This window comes from Python bivittatus, unplaced genomic scaffold (assembly GCF_059951505.1).
Source record: "Python bivittatus isolate LINGU-HERP-01145 unplaced genomic scaffold, Pbiv_v1 ctg000980_np1212, whole genome shotgun sequence".
In the NCBI taxonomy this organism is placed as follows: Eukaryota; Metazoa; Chordata; class Lepidosauria; order Squamata; family Pythonidae; genus Python; species Python bivittatus.
Genome location: NW_028277125.1, coordinates 63,866,711 through 63,887,500, shown reverse-complemented (window position 1 = coordinate 63,887,500; position 20,790 = coordinate 63,866,711). Strand labels below are relative to the sequence as shown.

General features: G+C 40.1%; 1 protein-coding gene across 2 annotated transcripts in view; it reads right to left on the bottom strand.

Moving 5' to 3' along the window:
• Positions 1–20,790, bottom strand: part of MGMT (O-6-methylguanine-DNA methyltransferase) — a 287,150-nt gene that overhangs the window by 29,640 nt on the left and 236,720 nt on the right. The window contains exons 6-7 of one of the 2 annotated variants that reach the window (XR_015794275.1): positions 1,433–1,473; positions 1–914 (exon numbers count right to left, since the gene is read on the bottom strand). The exon at positions 1–914 is cut by the window's left edge and continues 2,620 nt beyond it. The gene's annotated coding sequence lies outside the window, so the exon portion shown is untranslated. The remainder of the gene's footprint in view (positions 915–1,432; positions 1,474–20,790) is intronic. The other variant, XR_015794274.1, reaches the window with a different exon arrangement.

Genomic DNA, 20,790 nt, shown 5'->3' with positions numbered 1-20,790 from the left:
GGAATGCTGTTAGTCTTTTAAGAGATGCAGATGATACCCAGGTATATGTGCGTGTATATGTGAAGGGTGTGTATGTGTGTTAGTCTTTCAGAAAGTGGGGAGGGGGTCTCAACATCCCTCTCCACTGCTGAGGAATAAAGGAAAATGGTCCCTTTATCAAACGACTGCATTGGGAGGAAACACCGTGATACAAATAGTGCCTCCGCATTTGAGGTTCCATCAAGACCACAGTGGGAGAGAAAGAGTTAATATTTTCCTGCCTCCCCCTCCCCCCCCATTGGCAATTCTGAAAAGATTATGTAACTTGAAGGGGCACGTGACATGTCTGGTATATTTGGTTCTCAGTTCCTTGTGGTTGGCCCTGGCATGCCTGTATCTGAATGGATTTCATTTCTATACCCCATGTCCTCTGCCTTCTTTCATGGTTTAGGAATCCCAGTGATAACTCTGGGGGCCTCTAAAATCAGCTGCAATGCTAATCGGGTGAAGGCTGGGTAAAACAAAAGTTAAGTATTGTTTAAAAGAATGGCATCAAAAGCGATTCTTATAATAATCTTGCACTGTATGGAGCTTTTCCTGAAAAAAATGCCAAACAGCTAAATTACTCTTAAGAGGGTGTGAAAGAAATTGCCGTAAGCTTCAGCATCAATCCGATGCTACCTTGAGGGTAGATGGTGCCTTAAACAATACAGGTTCCTTCATTCTTTCTCTCCTGCGTTCACAATACCAGATACATCCGGCACAAGCAGCAAATAAATATGCGGCCTATTAAGCTTTACAGACTTGGTACGACTTTGTGTTTAATTCCGGCATTTTCATTCTCTTTTGTGTTGGTGCTGGTTGGATGCATTTTCACTCTTCACTTGGCCCTTAGACAATTATGTAACTGGTATCTTTAGAAGCATTCAAGTGTGCTGGAAATACACAAAAGAAGGACCTCTTTCAATATATGATGACTGGTGTGTTTGCCAACAGCCCAACTTCATTAGAAAATTGGCACGTCCACTCAGCTACCATGTGACACGCCGTTAACCATGGATATTTGTAGCCTTAATGCACAAGTACTCAGGGACCGAGCTGATAAGGAAAAAACTCTTCCAAATCTGCCGATCTACACGCTTAGGGTGGCACAGAGCTTTGCAATATTGAAAATCAATAGTCATGTGACAGTTTAAAGATCAGAGGTTTCCTGAATTAACTTTGGAGCACTAAATTACAGCCCTCTGCTTTAATTTATTTTGTAAATAGTACGAATATGCTTTAAATTCCACAACTAAATCTCATTGTGAAAAACAAATGCAATAATGTGAGCAAAAGCAGCCACAATCAAAGAATTATAATGGTTAATATATCTCATTTAAATATTATCATCCTCTTTTCAATTAAACATTTGGAGGTGGCTTTAAAGCAATAGGATATTTTTCAGCTCTACCTTTGAAATATTCAGGGTTCCTTGAAGAATATAGCAGCAACCTGCAAAGAGAAATAAACATGTGACTTACTTCCAATCAGGAACAGATTCACCTGTATGATATTAATTGTTAAGTTGGCTATAAAAGTCTATTTCTATTAAAACTGAACATTTAAAGAAATGACAGAAAATGCCAGCATCATGTTGCCATAGGAATGCAGATTTCATGATTTGCATGGAACAGACCTCTCTGCAGAGCATATGGTATATTTATGATAAAGGTGAGATACGCCTTTCCTCCTCTTGTACAGTATTTGCAGTTTATGTTTAAAGGATATTAGTAGTTAAAGGCCTCTGAAACTGGAGGGAGGGAAATGCATTTTGGCAGTGCCTATAATTTATCTCTGTCTCTCCTGTCCCAGTCTTTGAACAGTCTAGTTTCTGTTAAGATTGGGCATGCTTTGAAAATGATTCAGAAGAGCTTCTGCCAGTCTAAACAAAAGAGAGAGAAAGAGAGAGCGAAAGCGAGCGCGAGCAATGGCTTTAAGGAATAGCAAATACTTGCTATATTGCTGTACACTTTTTCTAAATAATTTTTGAAATGGGAACAACCCTAGTTTTAATCTATTCTTTTCCATCCAACATCTCAGCTCTCCATTTTCTCATTCATCTACAGGTAGTCCTCACTTACTGACTGCCTCATTTAGCGACCATTCAAAGTTACGACAGTGTAAAAAAAAACCAACAGATTTGCGACCAATCCTTGCACTTATGACCATCACAGTGTCCTGCAGTCACAGATTGCTATTTGCTTGCTTCCCAACCAGCATGAGACAGAGTTAATGGAGAATGTGGAAGTAAAATTGTAGGTCATGGTCACATGATGTCTTGCTTAACAACCGCTGTGACTCAATAACTGAATGGGAAGTAATGTCATAAATCTGTCGTGACCATGTGATTTTCCACTTAATGACTGCAGTGCTTAGAGATGAATTTGCCAGGCCCAATTGTGGTCCCCAAGCAAGGACTACCTGTTATTTGCTATGACAACTTCATCAATTTTGTGTGTGTGTGTGTGTCTGTGTGTGTGTGTTTTATCTCCTATTATAAAGGTCCCTATTAAATACAGTTCCCATGTTCTCTCTCTGAAACACTCTTAGTAGGAGACCTTAGAGTGTGCAGAGACAAAAAGGGAAAATAGCTAGCTGCCCTCTTGTTTCTTTTTTCTTCAAGTTTTTGAGCTTTACACTTATATTTTCAGTCCCAGATTTTTTTTTTCTTTTCTCTGACGTTTTCAACCCATTTACTGTGAATCACGATATTTTTATTACATCAGCACCTATTGTTGTCATATGGAAACAATTCCGTGAAATTATATTTAACCCTTGAGCTGGTGCACCAGCACATGGAATGCACTGTTACTGCTTTTCTGGGTATAACTTTGAAAAACTGATAGTCACCTGACTAGCTTGTTCAGTACCTTCCTATAGACTTTTGTCTTGCTTCAGTAATATTACCAGCTTCCTGAGGTCCATAGCTGTAGTAATAGGGTTTTTTTTTCTTAACTTGCAGTATCTGATTAGTGTGCTGTTCATTACCACTTGGCTAACTTGTGGGCAAGTGTTTTTGAAAAGCGTAGAAAGCAAGCATTCTACAGCAACGAGGAAAGATGATCAGATTTTATATTCATAGTGTGTATTTTGGAAGTCTTTTCAATTTTGGTGCCCCCTATAATTTGGCGCCTAGGTTGCCTAGGCCTAGAATTGGCCCTGTTCTAGCTTCACTTCCCCCTCATTTTTATACTAAGTTTCAGCATAAAATGCTCACTGAGGAAAGCTCAGGCAGAAGTGGTATGATGGACAAAGATGGGCGACTGACCACGATCACTACTACAATGCAGTCAAGACAGAAATTGGGTGGCCTGCAAAAGAAAGGAATTGAACAGATGTTTTTAGAGGTTTTTTAGGACCACTAGACAGATTCAGTTACAGTGGCAATGGGTGCATTGTTGGGAGACCTGAAGGACCATGTTAAGGACAGATCCTTATGGAGAAAATGTATCCAAACAGTTGTTAAGAGTTGACACTGACTTGATGGCACAGAATCAATGAAAAAAAGGACCTGAGAAGTCCTGTCTGCCTCAACATGCCAGCAAACAACCCATTTCCAGGTTTACTAATCTTCTCCAAGGAAGACCTTCATGGATACACATTACCTAATGGCCTCTTATCCATATCCAGAAGACCATTAGATGGCAGCACAAAATTAGAGCTTTCTGTACCTCTTTGCTGTCACCTGTTGATCATCCAGATTTCTGTAGTCCTGATTTGACAGCCCTGCCTGAATAGCCCTTCAGAAAGCAAAAGATTCTCCCTCAAAGCAGTCCAGAAGTTCTCTGTAATCCTATAGGCATGTTCTAGTGTATTGGAAATACAAAGACAGTGCTAAGATGATTAGATAATATTGGTAAACCTTTTAAGTGAATATCTCAACCAGAGTTTTCTTGTTCAATTCTCTTAGTTTTGATTGAATTAGCCTCTAGTTGTCACCCTACCCTGTAATCTTATCCTGAACATCCATTTGAACCTAAAGGTGTCATTGTTTTGCATACGTAAATTATGGCCTGATTCAAACATTCTGTATTAATTATAGTTGGATGGCTTGGCACAAAATGTTAAGCCTAAATCAAACCAAATGTTTTAGCATTATATGTAGGCTCAATCTATATCAAACACCTAAAGAACAATTTTGTTGCATCTTTTCCTGTGTATGTTTACTTAAGTCAGGGATAGGTAGTACAGCCCTCCGGATTAATTTCCATCAGCCCTAACCAAATGAGAAATGGTAAGGAATGATGGGAGTGTAGTCAACACCTGAAGGGTCACATATCGTCTACGGCTGTCTTAAAGGAAATCAATAACAAGTAACCTCTGGGTAGCTAGCAGCAAGGATCACTTCTCTATTTACTTGTGACCAGGTATGGGGTGATGTTTGAAACTTCACATTACTATATCATTATGCAAATGAATGTTTCAAAGGACTCTACTTTTTTCTGTCCCATTCCCTCTAAATACTAAATGGATTAAAGTATATGACACATTTTGCTAATTAAAATATTTGTATCTTTCTCTTTTTTAGTTCAACATCCAAGATCTCCTTAAAACAGGAGTTGGGAAAAAAAGAATAAGAAAAAGAAAAGTACAACCTCAGCTTGACATTATTGACACAATCAAAGGCATTCCTATAACCAACCTCAACCATTTGTTGAGTATGTGCCATCACGTTTGTGTTGACTCCTAGTGACCACATATATAGACTTTTCCAGGATGATTTCTCCACAACCTGGACCTTCGGGTCTCCCAATGGTGCATCCATTGCCATGTAATTGAATCAATCCACCTTGCTGCTGGTTGTCCCTTTTCTCTTTCCTTCCACCTTTTCCTGAACTATAGACTTCTTAAGGGTGTTAAGCCTTTGCATAAGATGTCCAAAATACAATCATTTGTGCTTCAAGTGAGAACTTCGGCTTGGTTTTTTTCTGTAATCCATTTGTTTTCTTGGCCATTTATGTGGTTTTCAGGACCCTTCTCCTACACCAAAGTTCAAAAGCATCAATTATTTTCTATCCTGATTCTTCAAAGTCCAACTTTTGCTTCCATAGAGTATCATAGGAAGAACCATTGCTTGCACAATCCTGATCTTTGTAGGTATAGACATGTCCCAGCATCTGAGTATCTTTTCCAAGGCATTTATAGCTATCTTACCAAGTGCTAGACTATGGCACATGTTTTGATCCCTTTGTTGTTGATAGTCAATCCTAAAAGGTAGAAACTACCACTTCGATATTGTCAGTTGTAAGACTGTTGCTGTGCCTATTGTCATTAGTTTGGTCTTCTTTATATTTAATTATAGTCTTTTTTCCCCCCAATGTACTCCTTGACTTTCATTAGATCATTTGCATTTTCAGGTATCAGGGGAATGTCATTAGGGAATAGCACAGATTATTGATGTTTCTTCCTCCAATTTTAAACCACACCCATCTTCTTCCACCCAGCCTCCTTCAATATATATTCAGCATGTAAGTTGAATAAATAAGGAGAGAGTATATAAGTTTTGCATAAGGACAGTAAGATATTCTGGGATTCCCTTTTTCCTAAGGACACTTTTCAACTTGACATTATTGACACAAACGCATTCCTATAATCAATGAAGCACATATTTACTTCTTGTAGCTTTTCTTTCGCTTTTTCAATTATCCTGCATGTATCAGCAATAATATATTTTGTTCCTCAGCCTTTTCTAAAACTAGCCTGAATATCTAGTATATCCCTTTCATTGTAGTGCTCTGATCTGCATTAGATGTTCCTAAGCTTTATTGTGCTATCATATGAAATTAAGGATATTATGTGACAATTTGCAGACTGTTAAGTCCCCTTCTTTGGTATTGGTATGTATATTGACTTCTTCCAATCTGTTGGCCACTGTGTTGTTCTCCCAGTTTGCTGGCATAGTTTGGTTGGAACAACATAAGTGAGGGATTTACTGTAAAAATAGGAATGATGGTTTCAAAAACTAGCAATTTAAAAAGTAACCCTAACCCTTAAAATAATAATAATAAAAAAATAACATGGTATTTCCTGAAGAACAGGAAACTGGCTTTCAGTGGAGAGCTTCTGTAAATGGGATGCTATAGTATCAAGCACACTTTCTTCAACTGTCCACCTCTTATTTCTGAAGAGATTGAAGAACAGGTTTAGAAAGCATCTTAAAACAATTTTCCTCATCTGTTGTCCTTAAGATGTGTCAGGTTGTTGTTTAGTCGTTAAGTCGTGTCTGACTCTTCGTGACCCCATGAACCATATTGCGCCAGGCCTTCCGGTCCTTCACTGCCTCCCTGAGTTTGCTCAGTTTCATGCTCATTGCTTCAGTGATGCTATCTAACCATCTCATCCTCTGCCGTCCTCTTCTCCTTTTGCCTTCAATCTTTCCCAGCATCAGGGTCTTCTCCAAAGAGATCTCTCTTCGCATTAGGTGACCAAAGTATCTGAGCTTGAGCTTCATTATCAATCCTCCCAATGAGCAATCAGGGTTGATTTCCTTTAAGATTGACTGGTTTGACCTCCTAGCAGTCCAGGGGACTCTCAAGAGTCTTCTCCAGCACCACAGTTCAAAGGCATCAGTTCTTCGGCGCTCCGCCTTCTTCTTCTTCTTCTCCGCCTCTCACAGCCATACATTACTACTGGAAATACCATAGCTTTGACTATGCAGATCTTCGTCGGCAAGGTGACGTCTCTGCTTTTTAATATGCTATCTAGGCTTGCCATGGCTTTCCTCCCAAGGAGCAAGCGTCTCTTAATTTCTCCGTCTGCGGTGATCTTGGAGCCCAAATAAATGAAGTCTGTTACTGCTTCCATTTCTACCCCTTCTATTTGCCAGGAATTGATGGGTCCAGATGCCATGATCTTAGTTTTTTTAATGTTGAGTTTCAAGCCAGATTTCGCACTCTCCTCTTTCACCCTCATCAAGAGGCTCTTTAGTTCTTCTTCACTTTCTGCCATTAGGGTGGTATCATCTGCATATCTGAGGTTGTTGATGATTCTCCCTGCGATCTTAATTCCGGCTTGTGATTCTTCCAGCCTGGCATTTCTCATGATGTACTCTGCATATAGGTTAAATAAGCAGGGTGACAGTATACAGCCTTGTCGTACACCTTTCCCTATTTTGAACCAATCGGTTGTTCCATGACTGGTTCTAACTGTTGCTTCTTGGCCCGCATACAGATTTCTCAGGAGACAGGTAAGGTGGTCTGGTACTCCCATCTCTTTAAGAATTTGCCACAGTTTGTTGTGATCCACACAATCGAAGGCTTTTGCATAGTCAATGAAGCAGAAGTAGATATTTTTCTGGAACTCTCGTGCTTTCTCCATGATCCAGCGAATGTTGGCGATTTGATCTCTAGTTCCTCTGCCTCTTCGAAACCCAGCTTGTACATCCGGTAGTTCTCGGTTCATGTATTGCTGAAGCCTAGCTTGTAGGATTTTGAGCATAACCTTGCTAGCATGTGAAATGAGTGCAATTGTGCGATAGTTTGAGCATTCTTTGGCATTGCCCTTCTTTGGAATTGGAACATAAACTGACCTTTTCCAATCCCGTGGCCACTGTTGCGTTTTCCAAACTTGCTGGCATATTGAGTGCAGCACTTTAACACCATCGTCTTTTAATATTTTAAATAACTCAGCTGGAATACTGTCATCTCCACTAGCTTTGTTGTTCGCAATGCTTCCTAAGGCCCACTTGACTTCACTCTCTAGGATGTCTGGCTCAAGGTCAGTGATCACACCAGCGTGGACATCAGGGACATTAAGATCTTTCTTGTATAGTTCTTCTGTGTATTCTTGCCACCTCTTCTTAATCTCTTCTGCTTCTGTTAGGTCCCTGCCTTTTTTGTCCGTTATCATGCCCATCTTTGCACTAAACGTTCCTTTCATATCTCCAATTTTCTTGAAGAGATCTCTAGTCTTCCCCATTCTATTGTTTTCCTCGATTTCTTTGCATTGTTCATTTAAGAAGGCCTTCTTATCTCTCCTTGCTATTCTCTGGAAATCTGCATTCAGTTGCTTATATCTTTCCCTTTCACCCTTGCTTTTCGCATTCCTTCTTTCCACAGCTATTTGTAAAGCCTCATCAGACAGCCATTTTGCTTTCTTGCATTTCTTTTTCTTTGGGATGGTTTTAGTTGCTGCCTCCTGTACAATGTTACGGACCTCCGTCCATAGTTCTTCAGGCACTCTGTCTACCAAATCTAATCCTCAAAATCTATTCATCACCTTCACTGTGTACTCACAAGGAATATGATCTAAGTCATACCTGAGTGGTCTAGTGGTTTTCCCTACATTCTTCAATTTAAGCCTAAATTTTGCAGTAAGAAGCTCATGATCTGAGCCACAGTCAGCTCCTGGTCTTGTTTTTGCTGTCTGTATAGAGCTTCTCCATCTTTGGCTGCAAAGTATATAATCAATCTGGTTTCGGTATTGACCATCTGGTGATGTCCATGTGTAGAGTCGTCTCTTGTGTTGTTGGAAAAGAGTGTTTGCTATGACTAGCTTGTTCTCTTGACAGAACTCTATTAGCCTTTGCCCTGCTTCATTTTGTACTCCAAGGCCAAACTTGCCTGTTATTCCGATTACTCCTTGACTTCCTACTTTAGCATTCCAATCCCCTATGATGAAAAGGACATCTTTTTTTGGTGCTAGTTCTAGAAGGTGTTGTAGGTCTTCATAGAAGCGGTCAACCTCAGCTTCTTCAGCATCAGTGGTTGGGGCATAGACTTGGATGACTGTGATATTGAATGGTTTGCCGTGGATACACACTGAGATCATTCTGTCGTTTTTGAGGTTCTACCCCATTACTGCCTTTCCCACTCTCTTATTGACTATGAGTGCAACTCCATTTCTTCTAAGGGTTTCTTGCCCACAGTAGTAGATATAATGGTCACCCGAATTAAATTCACCCATTCCCGTCCATTTCAGTTCGCTGATTCCCAAGATGTCGACGTTCAATCTTGTCATCTCATGTTTGACCACATCCAGCTTGCCTTGGTTCATAGATCTTACATTCCAGGTCCCTATACAATATTGTTCTTTACAGCATCGGACCTTCTTTTCGCTTCCAGATACATCCACAGCTGAACGTCCTTTCGGCTTTGGCCCAGCCGCTTCACTCTTTCTGGAGCTACTTGGAATTGCCCTCCGCTCTTCCCCGGTAGCATATTGGCCACCTTCCGACCTGAGGGGCTCATCTTCCGGCATCATATCTTTTAGCCTTTTAACATTGTCCATGGGGTTTTCTTGGCAAGGATACTGGAGTGGGTTGCCATTTCCTTCTCCAGTGGACCACATTTTGTCAGAACTCTCTGTCATGACCTGCCCGTCTTGGGTGGCCCTGCACGGTATAGCTCATGGCTTCACTGAGTTACGCAAGCCCCTTCGCCACGACAAGGCAGTGATCCATGAAGGGGAGATGTGTCAGGACTGCACCCCAAATTTTTTCAACACATCTGGAGGGAGTTAGGTCAGGAAAAGCTGTATATGGGCAGTTTCACATGGGAGATGATGCTTTAGATACCCTATTCCCAGGTGATTGAAGGCTTTGTGGTTTAAAGCAAGTATTTTGGATTATACCTGGGATAAAATTAGAAGATAACAAAGAACTTTAAACACTATTGTCTTATGTTCAATTTATCAAGTTTTCTGTTAATATTGAACTAATGGAAATCTCTATGTATATTGCAGTAACAATGACGTGGACATCATAGATCATGGAAGCTGTGTCAAGACTAACCTTAACACATTGAAAATATGATTGCTCTGGTGAAGAAGATGTGATTGCTTTGCCATCCTAGGTTTCCAATGCCTGGCTTATGCAGCAAAATTAGCACATACATACAGTCTTCCTGACCCTGAGCAGTTCACCAGACACACAAAATAGAAAACACAAAACTGAGGTAGCACTAAGAGTTCTGAATATAACACATTCTTTCATCACTCAACTTGTTGCTTACTATGCTAAGCATATAAAATGCCTATGTATCAAATAGGAAGCACTCATCGGATAACCGTAAAAATGTGGAAAGTTCTGTCTCTTTAACAAATAGAACTGAAACATTTTTAGTCTATATTCCAGAGAGAGACAGGGAGGGAGGGAGAGAGAGAGAGGGAGAGAGAGAGAGAATCTTCATTCATGTTCTTGGCCTTTGATGATGTGGGTTTGTTTAAATGTTCTGTTGGATTATCTCATGTTAACATCTCTTTCTCTGAATCCAAAAGTGCCTATTAAAAGATTCCTATTGTTTTAAGTTATGACATTCGAAAAGGCAGTGTGTGTCCATTTGAACACACTGTAGATATTTTCATCCTCTCTTTTGTGCGATTGTGGTATCTAGAAATGTTTCATTCATGAGTCCTGCAATTTTGGGTTAGTGTTAGACCTAAAAAAAGCCAACCCCCCCAAAAAAAACAAAATCACAAGCCTTGAGATTAAATTGCGCTGCCCATATGTGAGAGAAGTCACCAACACAGATGACAAATAACTCAGATGTAGAAAACCTGCTAGTATTGCATAATGTAATTGACCTTCTAAAAGTCTACTTCCTCTTTCAGTAGAAGTTTAGATGTCCTAGCTTTTTCCATTGTTTATTACATTAAAAAATCCCAATAAATCTCAAAGTGATAAATAAGAGAAACAGAGAATTAATTTTACACATTGGTTTGTGTACTGAGACAACATTTCTGAAGGACTATTATTTAAAGAAATCAAGGGAAGAATTTATGTTTTGATTGATAATTAGTAGATTCAAAAGTTGAGTCATATTACTGTGGTATCTAAACCATACTGTAGATTACAGTTAGTTCTTATCCACAGTGCCTTTCAATAAGGAAGCCTCTAAACTTTCTCAGTATAAGATGTCCATTTTTCTATTCCGGGCCACCCACTTTTCTGAGTATTGATTCCATTCAGTGGCAAAGTCCAGAAGATCCAGAAATGGTTGCATTCTTTCCCTAAAGCATGTAACTGCTCCCAAAATGTGTCATTTGGAGGTATATAAATAGACTGGAGAAATGACACAGAGGAAGGGATAAAGAGACCTCCCCAGATGTTCTGATAAAATTCTGAGACCTCATGTCAGGTTTAGAATTGCTTTAAAAATCCACTGGGAGATCTTGGTGTGGATATTTATTTGTTACAAACATTATACTCCCGTTTACTTGATTCCAGGCAGTTCATATCAATTCAACACATTACACCTAGTACAGTAAAAATAAATTAAAATCAGCGGGTAACTAAAATCAACAATAAAAAAGATACAGTTAAAATTAAACAAAACTAATTTCTTTAATTATTTATTTAATTTATTCAACTCATATGGACTCTGGGCAGTGTACAAAACCAATAAAATCCATAAAAACAGATAAAGCATACAACCATGCAGAGAGCTCAGCCTAAACTGAACTTAAAAGCAATAGAAATCAAACAAAACAAAACAGCCCCCCCCCATACAATAATACTTTAACCTTAGTTAATGGCCAGTGCATTAACATTAGGCTCCAAACATGAGGTGATGAGCAGAGTTTTGCTGCCTTCCTAAAAACCAGATGTGTAGGGGCCATATATAATTAGGGAGCATACTGTTCGAAAGATGAGAGGAAGCCACAAAGGAAGACTAGTTTCTGGCTCCCAGTCCTCCAACTTCACAAGGGGAAGGACACAGAATCCCTTTTCTGGGTTGATTATGCAGGCAGATTCAACCTGAAGGTGTCTTTCACTCAAGCCGTGACTGACTAGGTAGATCAAAACCAGCATGCTGAACTGAACTTAGAAATAGATGGGTAGCCCATATGGGGCCTGTATTCAGCAAGTGTACCACTGCTGAACCATCCTTCACCTGTCGGCAAATAAGCTGCTGCTTTCAGTACCAACTGAAGAGTCCAGGTTGTCTTCCAAAACAGCCCCGAGTAGACTACATTAACTCTGATCAGGTAATAAAGGCATGAGTTATTGTTGTCAAGATCTCCTATTCCAAGAGGTGACATCTGACACATCAGCTAAACTGGTCAAATTGGCCTCCACCTACTGATCCGGCGGTAAGTCAGAATTCTCAAATTATGAATCTGGCCCTCCCACAGATGTGCAAAATGACAAAAGAGGCATGTACAATGTATCTACAAAAGGGGTGGGACTTGTGCTATAATGATACAGCTCTGCTTTCATCACTTTGACTTGACACTCTCCTTCCCCATGGACACCACTGCTCCTTCCCATAAACAGTAAGTCACTATAGCATCTTGCTGAAATGCAATGTGTTGAAGAAAACAGAGTGCATAGAGCACTGACTGACTCATAGATTTAATAGTATTTCAAGAGTAAACAGCAGTGAAGATGACTGTGGGGTCAGCTGTAAACTGTGGAAGTCCTCTTTGTGCAGGTGTTCAAAATAATAATACGTATTATTTCTTCCTTTGAAGAATTTTCACAGGAAAACAGGCCTTCCCTCTAGCCTATGAATTCATGTATACATCAAACTGATGAGGACTTTTCAGACGGGTCCTATATCATAAGTAGTACATAGTCCTTTGTGTATAGGAAGAATTGGGAAAAAGAGGTGTAGGCTATGTCACACTGCACAATGTTATGCAGTAGAGCTGTAATTTGCAGCATTATTTATCAGTAGTAGAAATAACCACATCTTTGATACTCATGTCTAATCTCTACATGACTGCTGTGCCTTTTTCTTCAGCAGAAATACTTCCTGTGGACAAACCCTGCAGCTGAAATGATGTTAACCTGATAATCCTACCTGAAAGTCAACAATTTCAAGCTTCATTTCTGGAACACTGCTTGCTGTTTCTCTTAGGCAAGCCCTTATGGAAGATAACAGTGTGGTACTTATGTAATTCGAATGGAAATGTCAAGTGCTCACAGCCTATGATTAGAAGTAAGTGCCCTGCTATTATACAGTAACTCTGTCAAGTACACTGGGCTGAGGATGTGCCATGACCTCTTCTCAGCAAATGCTTCTCTCTTGCCTCTCTACAAGACCCTTGTCTCCCCTCCCCATTGACTGGTGCAACCCGCAATGAGCAAAGCAGTCAACATGGCACTTGATGAACCCCCAACTGTCAATTTGGATGAATGCTTTGCTATCTCCTCAAACAAGAAGAGCTACAATTCTTCACATATTGACTGAAGCAAGAAACGGTGCAATGTAGATCATGTACGTTCCAGAGCTGTGTACTAGGTTTGTTGAATTCTAGGAATGCAGACCTCTCTTTAAAACTTGCAGAGCTTGTTGGAGAGCGCATCTGCTAATTTCCCATGGAAACAAGATAATACAATATATACATGTATATGCACATCATATAAATATTCAACCGATTCAACCATTTAGACTGTTGGAAGATGTGTTTTTCAAGTTACAATTAACATATATAGCAGTTTGAAAGTGGTCACTAAAAATGATAAAACATGACTATTTTGGCTTACAGTAATCCTACTGAAGAGATCCAGTGTGGTATAGTGGTTAAGGCATCAGGCTAGAAACTGAGAGCCCATGAGTTCTAATCCCATGTTAGGCATAACACCTTTTGGGTGACCTTGGGCCAGTCACTCTCTCTCAGCCACTTTCTCTAGTGAGGAAGGAGGCAAGGGCAAACCACATCTGAAAATGCTGCTAAGATCATTGTAGCGACTTGTCTAGGCAGTTGCTATGAGTTAACCCTGATTCAAAGGCACGTACACACACACACACACACACACACACACACATCCTATTAAAATATTTTTGAATGGCTGTTCTCTGTGTGAGGCTCAACTGCACACACTTTCTGGCTGCAAGGAGTTGGTTGGTTTACTTCCATGATGGGGCCAAGCCCTGCACAGTATGAAGCTGAGAAACCCTTTTCCATACCCCAGGCCACATGACCACTTATACTCAGAGCTCTACACTTGCACTGGAGCTGTTAGCTCATGAGGATGACTTCCAATAAGTTCAGATAACTTTATATGCTACAGAATTTACACTGATGGAACTGTTCTGTTTGCTTTACTTTTTAGGCATAACAGCAGTACCTGGAGAGATGGTCTGCTGTCTGTTGTGTATGTGGCTGTGAACAGGGGACAGGAATGAAATGAACTCATAGGGTGAGATAGTTGGGGCTGATGCTCACCTTGCTCTGCCCAGCCACACCATCCTCACTAGAGATATCTCTCGATTACCTGGAATTTGCCAGTGGTATTGGATCTGGAGTTGGACAAAATGAAGGTGGTGAAGCAATGATCTTTCTATGCTCTTCTGGAGTAAAAAATAATGATGGCACTGAATCTCTGTTCCTTCATCTAGCTTGATAGCACAAGAACAGCTTCAAGAGAACAGATGGAAATTAGGAATCTGGTGACTAGGCCATACTAAAAATGGGCTAAGAGTCACTTTTACCAGCCTGGGCAAAGGAAATAGGCTGTTCTCCCAGAGATAAAATCCTCCCATTCACTGTCCTTTAGATCCCTTAACTATGGTTTTCCTCTTCTTTTTCCAATTGTATCCAAAAGCAACAGCATATTCCTCTATACAGCCCATAGTTGATTTTAGTAGCTACTACCTGCAGATGCTAGTTGGCCTAATGCTATAGCTGGCCTTTCAAATACAGGAGCAATGATCTCTTCCCATATTGAGTATATCCTTTTTCTTCTCTTATTGCAACATCACCTCAAAGTAGGCAGCCTTCTGCAAATTGGATACCCTCCAGATAATATGATTTTGAAGTGCTATATTGCCACTGCTAGGAATTCTGCGAGGAATTCTGCTAGGAATTCTGGATTGCACCCAGATTGGGAAAGGCTATACTAGGGCTTAACCAAACAAAAATCTAGCTCACATTATTCACTATTGGTTTTGTTCTCCCAACTACCATGCTTATTTTTTAGCGTAATTAATCCAGTAGTTTTCTTTACCTTGGAGTGACATATGCAGCATCCTTAGCAATGGCTGATCTTTAATATCACTACAGACAAGCAGGCAGATTCATTCTTCTTGAGTATTATTTGGCTTAAGCTTTTTTGACGTTGCAGATAGGAGGCATAATTTAAAATCTCTCATAATACAATGTAGGACTTGTTCTTGTAGACTTCTGCTCACAAGGATTTTAAAATCGAGAGTAAAAATATCTAGATGATATTTGATTCTGGATTAACTTTAGGACAGCAATCCCTGGGTTCTCATAACCACATTGCCTTATGAGATCTATAATGCAACAGAGTAATGTCTGTTTGGGAGAGCTGTACTTCAGGAATAAAAAGTGTGATTAAAGATGGTGGGGACAAAAACTACTTGGGGGAGGGCTTATGACTGTACAGATAACAAAAAGGATGCAACATTGTTAGCCTACAAGCACAAATATTTATCTTACCCACTTACTATCATGGGTAAACAAAACCATATTCCATCTGGGATCATTTTAATTTAATTTAAAATTAAAGTGCAACCACCATTTCTTTTACATGAAACTACAATAAAGTGTTGAGGCTGTAAGATACAGTCAGTTACATATTACTTTGGACTGTAATATTTAGATTTCTGCCATTTCTCATCTGAAGTAAAATGCCCCTCTAAATGAATGAGTGAACTTATACTCCATATTTTATAGCTTCTCTACTTAAGAAAGTTGGAAATTAATGCCTTTTGCCCAAGTAAACTGAATAAACAAGTAGGATTTCCTGCACCAGCATGGGACACCTTCATTTTGGGGGAAAGTTTATGTATTTAGTATTAATTCTGGAATTAATTCTGCAGCTTTCCAGTTTGGCAATTGCGGTTGGCTGTTCTCAGTAGACAAGAAAAAATGTCTTAATAATGTACCACTCTAGAAGGGCCACTATTAACACTGCACAGCAGCCAGGGGTCACTCTGGCAGTTTGCCAGAATCTTGAGAGCTACACCCAATTAGCTTCTCTACATTTACATAATTTGCACGCGATTCTGAAACGCACCAGTTGTGTTTAAACTTGACATTTATTCCGAGGGCACCAAACATACCCCCATTTTTTTTTTTTTTACAAGGCATACAGTTGCTGGCAGAAGCTCACAGAAAGGACAATTGGTTTGTGCAATTAAACTCTTCAGACTCCTTTTTCAATTCACAAACTCCATTCATGTAGAAAGGAGGTGAGAGCAATGCTTCCAATTCTTTTCTTTTCATATGTGGACCACTATAACATCACTGGAAGTTTTTTTTTAAAATGAACCATAAAATTAGACAAAAACTCATTTTAAAAAAGGCCAGTACTCTTGTTTGAACTCTTGTGAGACTTTGAGGGACGACGCTAACATTTTACAAGATTTGGTGAGACTTGGGTCATCTTTAAACATAAATATTAATATTTTAATACCTCAAGAACCATCTGTCATTCCCTTGTGGACCACAAATAGACCACAAATTAGGAACCATTGCTTTAGAAAAATAATTACCAATTTGTCAAGATATTGGACTGAGATAGGTGGACTTTTAGTATACAAAATGAGAAAAGGTACAAAAAAAAAAAAAGAATAGAAAAAAAAAGACAAAGCCATATTATAATATATACAAAAACAGCTTAGTTTTTAAGCAAAGCATTTAACCTTGAGCATATAGAATAACACTGATTAATTTTTCCTTTATATCAGTAAAGAGCCAGTTCAAAAGCTGAGAGTGAACACATAATAGTAAATCTGGGCTTTTCACTGTAATACGTGATAAATACAGTGTTCTTCATCTATTAATAAATTTAAAATTTGGAGTATATAATTCACGTGTTTCAACCATATTATTTTTTCCAAAACTGTATTAGCAAATTTAGGGATATTAAACCAAAATGGGACATTCTCCATCATTTTATGCTTCTAGCATAATAGCTAGGCCTTTTAAACATAAACCTGAAGAATTTTTTTTTGTTGGATTAGTCTAATTTTAAAACCATAAGATACATACTTAATATTCTTTAAAATGCCTAATCATTGATTTATTAATACTATATGGGGTTGGACTGATTTACATCTAAAACTATAGCATGGTGGTGTGTTTCATTTTGGCTTAACTTGTTGCTTATTCAACCAGTTATGATTAAAATAATCTTGGATTATCTCTGTGTATGTAAATTGTACCCATCCAATTTACCTGGAGTGTTAACAATTTTGTAGTACTCTCAAGGAAAATAGCAATCTGTTCAGAAAATAAGATGCAATTCCAGTGCAAAGAAATGAGCTGGAGCAGCTACATTAATAGAGTTATCAAGAAAACTATTTTTTTTTATTTTTGCATATAATCTCAGAAATATTTTTAAGGTTTCTAAAATGAATGAGATCTTGGTCACCCAAGCTTTCAGTCCTGGTCAAACAGGTATTTTCTGCAAAGCAGAAGCTCATAGAAATGTAAAAAATGCATAACTCTGAACTCATATTGTAGGAACATGTGCTCAAAATGAATAATTTTCAGATAGACAGCAAATCAAATTGTTAATTCATTTATCAATTAATACACATAGGGGGTTTGGATTCTGTTTTAAAAAAGTTAATATACAATTGCGTAAAGAGGAGTCTTATATCCTCTTCCTCCTTAAAATATGAATAAGTTGGTTGTGCAGGTGAGTGGAGAGCTGGTTTGGGAGACTGGTAATGGGGGACAAAGCCTTCAGCACTGGGTCACTGGTTCAAATCCAGTTCATGTTCTTAGTGACAGAAAATCATTACCATCTGATAGCTGCTTGACAGTTGTATGTGACTGGATCTGTTGGTAATCAGAGGTAGATCTTAGTGCATGAACTGTAAGACATGGCCTCTCTGTCACATCAGTGTAACTTCAGTTATTTGTAGAACTTAAAACATACAAACTCATGAACAAGACACAATATTTAATTTTGGATTGAATATACTGAAAAAAAACAGACTAAAGAGATTTACAACTTTTTTAAAAATGTGGTCTATAAATATAACAAGTTTCTTAGACTACAACGTCTAACTTTTTTTTCCTTACTTTTTTAAGGCATAGAGTTTTCTCATCACTCCTCCTTAAGTTCCTTTTAACTGGAAATGCCAGAGATTAACCATCCATCCATCCATCCATCCATCCATCCATCCATCCATCCAATTTATATAGCTGCCCATCTCATGAGTGTGACTCTGGGTGGTGTACAGAAACCCCCCCCATTAAAACACATCTTAAATAACAATTGAAAACAATTAAACATAAATATAAATAAGACCATGGAAGAGTGTTTCAAAGACTCACACATAATACAGCCATCTTGCAGGCTTCCTATTTCCCAGGGATCCAAGGCCTGATGGAAGAACCATGTTTTGAGAGATTTCTGGAAGGTCAATAAGGTCGAGGCTAATCTCACCTCGGCGGGGGGGGGGGGGGGGGGATGATGTTCCAAAGAGCAGGTACCACTGCAGAAGAGGCTTATCTCCTGGGTCCTGTCAGATGGAACTCCTTGGCAGACAAGATGGGTAAGGTGCCCTTCCTACCTGAACTGATGGGACTGGTAGATGTAATTCAGGAGAGATGGTCTCTCAAAAACCCTGGCTCCATGCCATGTAGGGCTTTAAAGGCCAAAACCAGCACCCTGAATTGGACTCAGAAGCAAACTGGCAACTAATACAGCTCACGGAGCAGAAGTGTAATGTGTGCTATTCTAGGGGTACACATAGCTACCACATTTTGCACCAGTTGAAGCTTCCAAATTTTATTTCTTCATTTATTTGTCAAATTTATACGGCTGCCCATCTCACAAAAAAGTGATTCTGGGTGGCGTACAACAAAACTAAAAACAATTAATATATAAAAAACAATTATTGTTATTATTACTAAAAACTGTAAAAAACTTTTAAAAAACCACAAGGCTAAGAGAGAACAGATATTATGCTAACAGCAGATGTTAATAATAATGGAGTCACCTCAGTATCTTATTGGTCCCCTGGAATCCCCAGCACAACCAGGTTTTGAGACTTCTGGAAAATCAAGAGGAATGGAGCCAGCCTCACTTCGGGGGGAAGGATGTTCCATAAAGCAGGCGCCATGGCTGAGAAGGCCCACCACCTACAACCTGCCCCAGGTAGCTGCCTAGCTCACGGGACCTGTAGCATGTCCTTTCTTCTGGATCTGGTGGGATGGGCAGATGTAATCAGGGAGAGGCAGTCTCTCTAATACCCAGCACCATGCCATGTAGGGCTTTAAAGATCAAAACCAGCACCTTGAATTGGACCCGGAAACAAACTGATAACTAATGCATCTCCTCCTCTGGCTCTCACCCCAAAGGGAAACCCATAGTCCACAATCATAGGCACCTAGCCGGTAGATGCAATCACAGTGAAGTAGTCAACAATGGCTGTGTTGTCTTCCTGTCTGGAACTAACAGAAGGGAAGGCAAAATGTTTTCCGGGGGAGGGGGGAGGGTCCACAGTAGTGTGCCATTCCCACCTAGCCACCGCCAATACCTCCAAAGTCCTAGAGTCATGGTTGGCTCTTCAAGGGCAGCCCCATGTAGAGACTATTACAGTAGCCCATTTGGAAGGTAACCAGGGCATGAGTAACTGTCAGTAGAGCCTCCTGATTCAGCAATAGGTGCAACTGGCACACAACATGAAGTTGTGCAAAGGCCCTCCTAGCCACGACTGCCACCTGTTCTCAAACAGGAGTCATAAGTCCAGAAGGACCCCCAGATTGCACACAGGGTCTGTTTGGGGCAGTGCCACCCTATTTAGTACCAAAGATGATAAAGTCCCAGATCCAGAAGGCCCTAAAACCCAAAGCCACTCAGTCTTGCCAGGGTTCAGCTGAAGTCTGTTGTTCCCCGTCTAGATCCCCACAGCCTCCAGGCACTGAGACAGGACATCAACAGCATTGCTTAGTTCACCAGGGGTTGAGATGTGCAATTGAGTATCATCAGCATACTGATGATATCTCACACCATGTTGTTAAACATAGAGAGAATACCAAACCCTGTGGAACCCCACATAGCAGGGGCCGAGGGTGGGGCCTCTCATTCCCAATCAAAACAAACTGGTACCGGCCTTGTAGGAAGGAAGAGAACCAGCACAATACAGTCCCACTCTATGGAGCCGATCCAGAAGGATAACATGGTTGATGGTATTGAAAGCTGCTGAGAGGTCAAGTAGAGCCACGATGGATGCACTACCCCTATCCCGCTCCCACCAGAGATCGTCCAAAAGCTGACCAATGCCATTTCCATCCCACACCCAGGCCTGAATCCTGACTGAAAGGGGTCCAGATAATCTGCTTCATCCAAGGTCCATTGAAGCTGCTGCATGACTACCTTGTCCATAACCTTCCCTAAGAAACAGAGGTTGGATACTAGATGAAAATTGTCCAGCATGGTGGGATCTAGGGATGGCTTATTGAGAAGGCAATTCAATGCCACCTTAAGAGTTGGAGGAACAGCCCCCTCTCTCAAGGAATAATTCACCACCGCTAGAACCAAACTCCATGGCACCGCCTGGGCAGCCTTAGTTAGCCAGGATAGGCATGGATCTAATGAGCTGGTGGCTCAACAATCCTGTCCGCTTCCTTAGGCCAAACAGGTTCAAACGGTTCCCAGATAACAGGGCAAGACTGTGTCCCAGGCATCTCCAAAGGACCTGCACTAAGGCTAGTGCCTAACTGGGAACACATCTGAGTGATTTTATCTGACAGATGCTCTGCAAATTCCTCTGCACAGCCTTGTAGGTGAACCTCCGAGTCCTCTTTACTCAAAAGGGCTTGGGTCAACTGAAACAACGCCACTGAGTAGCTATCCGTGGATGCAATAAGGACAGAGAAATATTGTCGCTTTGCTGC